The sequence below is a fragment of the Melanostigma gelatinosum genome, assembly GCF_949748355.1.
Source record: "Melanostigma gelatinosum genome assembly, chromosome: 19".
NCBI lineage: Eukaryota > Metazoa > Chordata > Actinopteri > Perciformes > Zoarcidae > Melanostigma > Melanostigma gelatinosum.
Genome location: NC_136652.1, coordinates 1,047,877 through 1,055,198, shown reverse-complemented (window position 1 = coordinate 1,055,198; position 7,322 = coordinate 1,047,877).

The following is a 7,322-nucleotide window of genomic DNA, read 5'->3' as shown; positions in this document are numbered from 1 at the left end:
TGCTCTACAGACAAACTCTCCCTCACACCTTCATGAAACTTTTAGAAGATTAGATGGCCGACAATCAGCTGAACGACTAAAGCACCAGAGAGAAGTCACCTGTGGTCATTTAAGAGAATCGTGACTCAACTGCAGAAAGTGACACCTGTAAGGGCTTTCTGCTTGTTCCTGTAGTGTCATGTATGTGCAGTGTAGAACAAGTAATGCTGTCAACAGTTTTATCCATTCATTGATTCATGCAATCACACTTAATTGGGTGTATTGTTGTGTAAAGTATCAACTTTTCATGAGTTGAAAAAAGATCCATTTCCAGATAATTCAGTGTGTTTGAAACTGAAACTAAAAGTAGGAAGTAAACCAGTTCATCAGAAAGATTTAAAATCACCACATTTTCAGATACATGGTTTTCTTTGGACTGCATATAGAAACATGAGTTTTATTCACTTTCACAGGATCCTTGCAACTAAAATATAATTATTATTATTGTTGATGATGAATGATAATGAAATTAATTCATGTTTTTAAGTTGAATATCCTGTCAAAGTGAGGATTTGGGGGTTGAGGTGTGATGCTGCGTAAGCTGAGACAGTGAGGCGGTGACTGTTCTTATGCTGAGGTTTTATCCAGTGATCAGGTTTCTGTGTAGGAATCACAGATTTCTGTTCCCCATCAGCAGAGGAGACAAGGAGCAATGTGAAGGCCCTAAAGGCAGATCAATCAGTGCTGGTCTGTGGAAGTTGAACTGTTGAAAGGTCAGACAGGTCAGGGAGCGCCTAGAGTTCACGCCGGCTGCCTGAAGCTGTTGCTCCGTCAACTTGAACAAAAGGTCATTGTCACAGGGAGGTAGGATTGCCAAGGTAGTTATGCCAACTTAATTGGTGGTCTTGGTACAAGAATCAAAGCCAGTTATTTGGATGATTCAGAAATGAAATATATTGTAGAACAGTATGTTGAGAGAGAATCAGGTGCACACAGTACAATGGATGACCTGAAATGACAGCAGCTTGGATACATGAGCCACTAAGTACCCCATAAAACACCTTCACGCCTCTCCTTCTCCCTCTTTCCTTCTCCCTCTGTCTCACTTTCTACCCCCCCTCTCCATCTGTCTCTTTCTATAGTCCTGTCTTACTCTCCCCCCCTTCTATTTTTTTCTTTATAGACAGATGATACGCTGCCCTCCTTCCAACACCCTCGCAGTAGCATATTTCTTTCCCTGGAGCAAGTAACTCTGTCTTCTGCCTGTGTCCACACTCCTGTCCCCCCCACACCCTGACAACAACACAACCCAGGACAAGCATGGCCTGCAGCTTCGATGGCCCTCCGTGGAACAAAAACACACGCTGCCTCTCAAAAGCCTCCTTTATCCGCTGCGAACAAAAAGACGACTTCACCTCCACACTGTTCCCACCATTAGGCCCTGGCCCGGGCCCTTTTTCCTCTCTCCCTCCTGCTCACACCCCCACTGGGCCCTTTCAGCACGGGGCAGTGGGGGTGTGAGGTACGCCCTTTATGTTCACGTGTCCATGCTAGTTTACTCTGTCAGACTTGCCCCTTCACAATAGACGTGCAAAGAGATTGACCAGCAGCTTTTGACGTGACTAACCCCAGTCAGATATGAATGAGCATGGGTGGAAAACACACACCTGCGGGTTCTGTGGGTTCAGAGGTAATGCTAGAGGCTTACATCTGTTCTAGTTGACTTGTGGACTCTGAATCAGACCTGGGATAAACTCCTCGAGTTATGTTGGACTGGGCTGACCTTGACCGGGTACGCTGGGTCATATTTGTGGTAAACATTTTTTTCACCCCTACACGTTATGATATTTTCATACCATGAGCAAATGATATGTTCTCTTGTTCAACATATGGGAGCGCCACTCAATCAACGAGATCTAAAGATGCGCTGGCAAATTTGCATTGCGTGAATACAAAGTGGGTCATTTGGAGGCGTTGTTGTGGCATGTCGACCCTGTCGTAAAACCAAATGCGTTTACATATTCAATAACTGCCCCTGTTCAATGTAATGTTCACTCTTACATTCATTCCTCCTTTTAGAAACACCAAACCAAATGCCTGGGCCATTTGACTCTGACTGGGTCCATGAAGAAATCATTATCCGCATGACCCCAAGCTATTAATTCCATCTCTCACTCCTCCCTCTGTCTCTCATTTCTCGCATTCTCTAGACAAATTCATTTACATGAAAGACCACTCACGCTGGCACGGGCCTGCAGGTAAATGACAATCGAACCAACGATTTCATGCAATATAACCATTTCTCAGCTGCGCACGCAGTCCACGGGGCTGTGGTAAGTTATCATTAATAAATCTGCCCCTTTCCCATGACTGAAGGGATCAACATGTTTTAATTATCCTGTCGTGATTTGAACTCGATCAGCGTAGCGTTCAGTTACACAAACATTCCACCAGCGAGCCAGATAAACACTCTTCCGCCGCACTTTGCATACAAAAAGAGGTGCAGCAACACGGTAAGACACGGTCAGACTCTTTTCTTTCTCCGTCTGTCTGTCTGTGAGTATTGCCACAGTAGAGCTGTTAATGCAGCAGACATGTGTATCCTGACAAGTCTGGACCTGGTTGGTCTGATCAGCCTTATAAGTGCAGACATAAAACAGCAAGTGGAGAATGATGTATCAAATTAAGAGCAGAGTTGAATGCTCAGTTATTGTTTGAATGAATAGTGGCTCCCAACCTGGTAGTCGGGACCCTTCCCAGGGGTCCTGGATACATCTGAGGGGGCAATACAGTTATTTTTTCTTACTGTTATCTAAATGTATTTTCTGTTCTTTTCTTTTGAAATACTGGATACATTCACAACGAAAGCATTCTAAAATATTCGAATGAACGGTCACAAGCCAAAAGGATGAGAACCACTGCAGTTATCTTACTTAATGAAATACATAAATCAACAGTGTCAAAAATCTTTCTTCAGGTATTGAAAGTAGTTGTTTTGTCTGGTGCTGTCTCCACCTTCATGCAGTTGACAGTAGGAGAGCAGTACAAGCACTCGGACTGGGACCTCAGCATTTCACAGGGACAGGCTCAGGCAGTTAGTCAGTCAGCAGGCGGCGTGTGTGTGTGTGTGTGTGTGTGTGTGTGCGTGTGTGTGTCGGTGTGTGTCTGTGTGTGTCTTCCCATCTCATCAGGAAAAACTGCAGCCTTTTTGTTGCTTTGGTCTCTCAGTCCCGTAGGGCAATGGGCAGCTTATGAAGTTCACACAAACACCCACAAAATAGACATAGACACACACACACACACACACACGCACACACTGGAAACACACATACACTCACGCAAGAAGGAACCTGCTATCAAAAGCTTGTCCCACTGGCTCGCTGCCAAAAGAAACGTGCTGAGGCGAACACTAATCCACTTTAAATTACAACGGTACTGAAAGCCTGTGACCACAGCCAAATATTGATATGGGGTCATTAGTCAATTATGGCTGGGACTCTTGCTGAGTGATCAGAGGGGAGGAACCAGGGCAGAGGTGGCCGAGCAGGAGGTGTCAGAAGTGGTCTGGGAGGAGGAGGTCACTGCTGGTGGATGATGGTATTAGCAGGCAGAGGGTTAGACTTCACGACAAACTTAGTCGAGATAGAGCTGTTGCTTTTTGCAAGTAGTCACATGACTCCATTCTCCTACTTTCTTCTCTTTTTCTCTTCATTCTCAGCCGTCAAACTCAGACACCTCCTCCCTCTTTGTCTTGTGGGTTGTAACTGTGTGTGTGAATGAGAGACAGAACAGTCCAATGTAGTGTATATATTTCAACACATACCAACGCATGTGCTTGCTAGTCCCAAAAAGCATCACCACCCCCCCTAGTGGCACATCAGATCAGTCAGTCTTTTATTAATGTTCCAAAGTTAAAATACAAACATATACAAGAAAATGAAATTCTGCTTGTCACTATCACACTTCCACTTCTATTAGAGCTAATTCAAATGATGCATTATTCAATTCTGTGTGATCGAAAGATCCTTTTTAGAAAGATGTACCTGGTTTTAGTTCAATTGATATTTAAGGCAGTTTTCCTCTTCAATTGTAATTAGTATGAAGATGGATAGAGAATCTAGAGGAATCTAATCTTTCAATTAGAACCATAGTGTTTCAGGCTAAGTGAAACTACATCAATGCTTTGACACAGATGATACCGTCAATTTCCTCTGGGTTAGTAATTTGATAATGCATCAAATTGGAGAGATTGCATTGCAAAGGGCATCGTCACAGCCAAGCCAATTCAGACACTACGTGGGGCAAACCTTTTAGATTAAAGAACGAATGCTTCAGAAGACGAGTTGTGTTTATTTGAAGTCTTAAACTATTACATGTTCAATAGATGTTTCAATCTGTATTATGTGTGGTTGTATTTAGTCATAATCTTTGTATGTTGAAACAAGCAGAGGCCAGAAAGGTTAGCATGAGTACATTTTGTCCTCGACAGACGCTGTAATATCAAGAGCTTTTATTGTCCAATACCTTTTCACAACATGCTTTTACATACAAAATGAAATGATTGCAATGGTGCAAATAAAAAAAAGAGAGAGAAAAAAGCCCAGTAACAGACCACCAGTAAAGGAGAGACCACCTATAAATGCTTTCCATCGGTGGGTTCACAGAAGCACTTCAGCTGTAATACTTTAATTGCTCAGGGACTCAAAGTCTAATAAGGTTTCTAAATCGAGCTGCTTTATTTGTTTTCCTTTGACTCGCGGCGAGAGCAAAAATGCAGCCACTCTAATTGCAGTGCCGTCATTAAGAGCTGTGCGTATTAAAAGTTTCTTCCTCCAAAAACGAGTATGTCGCAATGTGTGTTTTCCCCTCTCTAGAGCTGAATTATGTGGCCCTTTACGTTAAGACCAGGTTTACACAGGAAGTCATTTTGTTTAATATAAGACATAAAACAATGTTAAAGGGTCAGTGTTTGCTCTTGACAAAGGGCGAAGCTGTTAATTATGCCATTCATTTATTGTTAACTGGCTGATTTTGTTTAGTTGTTATTTCAAAGCGGTCCTCACCTAAGACCAAGACAAGACACAAGACACAAGACAGAAGACACAAGACACAAGACCAAGACACCTCTTTTCAAAACTAAAGACACAAAGGTTCCTTTAGAACATTGTGTCTTAGCTATTATCTGTCTCCACTGATACAGAAATTACAGATACCTGAGTACTTCTTTTTTTTGCAACTCGAACACAATTTTGGTGACAGATCTGTAAAAACATGTATTCTCAGATCTGTATTTTTATTCATATTTTAATCAAACTCATCTCCCACTTTGAGCTGCTTACTTTTAATTGAGTTTGCGTTGCAGTAATTATCAAGTGAGAAGGAAAGGAAGTATCTGTCAGCTAGACGTGTCACAGGTACACTCTCACATTGACATGGGTAGCCTGGAGGGGGTCTGGTACTTTCCCTGATAAAGCACACAATGGCAATCACAACTCAATTAACACTTTCTATATATACAACTGTACAACATGCATGGAGACGTGCGCGTACACAAACAGCAGGGAGGGGAGTGAAGAGGCTGTTTTCCAACCCTTTCTATTGATCCTGTGACTTTGGCAGCTACACCTTTTGTAGGACCTGTGAAATGAGACAAACCGAACGCTCTTAACAATTGAGTTGGTTCATGCTAATTAATGAACTGTTTTGTCATCCCCTTTTACTTCCATGCACCAAAGTATATGTGTAGACAAAATGAGAAGTAGAATCTTTCTGTGCATTGATTTCTCTTCAAAACAGTGTCAGAAATAAGTTATTGTTAAAGTATGATCAAATCATATAAAACATGTCAAACTATATGATTAATTAACAATGAATGTATGTAAAACACTATGATGCTGCAGATTATTCTCAACTGAGCACTGTCAAAACTACACTTTTTCATTTTCTGCATTACTGTACACGTAAAAGCTGTTTAAATCTGCTCTTTCATTTCTAAATTTCCTTCAAGGCTTCACAGTTGACCAGCCTTCTTCTATGCTACACCTGATCAATTTTTACTGGGGCCAGTCACAGAAATCCATCTGAAGTTATTTCTAATACATCGTCCTTCCATTCCCCACATGCCTCTCTCTCTCTCTCTCGCTCTCTCTCTCTCTCTCTCTCTCTCTCTCTCTCTCTCTCTCTCTCTCTCGCTCTCTCTCTCTCTCTCTCTCTCTCTCGCTCTCTCTCTCTCTCTCTCTCTCTCTCGCTCGCTCTCTCTCTCTCTCTCTCTCTCTCGCTCTCTCGCTCTCTCTCTCTCTCTCTCTTCTCTCTCTCTCGCTCTCTCTCTCTCCTGTCTTCTCTGTCTAAACTTGCTTTCCTTGATGAGTCCTAGCAGGGAATCACAGGCTTGGAAAAAAGGTAGGGGCCTGACAGAGATTGATGTCTGAGCGCTCCCCCTGATTCGCTGATTAAACCCATCAATCAATATGCAGAGGAGGTGTCCAATGCAAATGGGTCCAATCAGGCGGAACGGACTGGTATTGTCTGTGTGTTGTGGCGAGTGGTGAAGTTAGAGGTGGAGGACAGGCACTCTCTAGGACAGGGACAACCATTAGAGATTGTAAAGAGTGAGACTGGATCATTGCATTCAAGTTGAGAAACAATGGAAGACATTCATTCAAAAACAACAACATTGTGAAGCGATGATCACTGATTCTTTCCCGTTCTCTGATATCACAGACACTTCCTCCCCCCTTGTGTAAACAGGAGAAAAATAGGCACATCCGACTACAGCTGCTAATTTCACAGCACGCACACCAGCAACGTGCACGGGCGCATGTGCATAGATCATCTGGGCGGCATTCTCCTTGCGCCGTCCCCATCAGCTCACACGCACCATCATATTTTCCATGTCTCAATCTTCATCCAATCTTACTGTAATGGTACAGCAGGGACTGCGACTGGATCTCCCCTCTGGGCCCCGGCTGCTCCCTGAAGTATCTGCCTTGCTCTCACTTCAACCCTCATTTGAATACAAGTAGCATCCCTGGTCATTATAGAGGGAGTGTGTGCCCCGCTCGCTTGTCATTGAGATTGGTGTGTATGTGAGCATCTCGACAGTTGTGAAAGTGACACAGCCGGGATGGATACCATTGTACCCAGGGGTCACGTTGGCCTCTGAGAGCCGCTCGCATGCAGTTGTCTCCACTTGTCGAAAAACATGGCTGCTGTCGCAATCACCCCAACCAGCTTTTATTTCTGTCCAGTTCAAGTTCATTATTCATGATTGTTCCATCTATGTTCTATCTCTATCATTCGGCAGGCTCACCCTCCTCATTCAAAGCCCACAGAAAGAGAAGGCT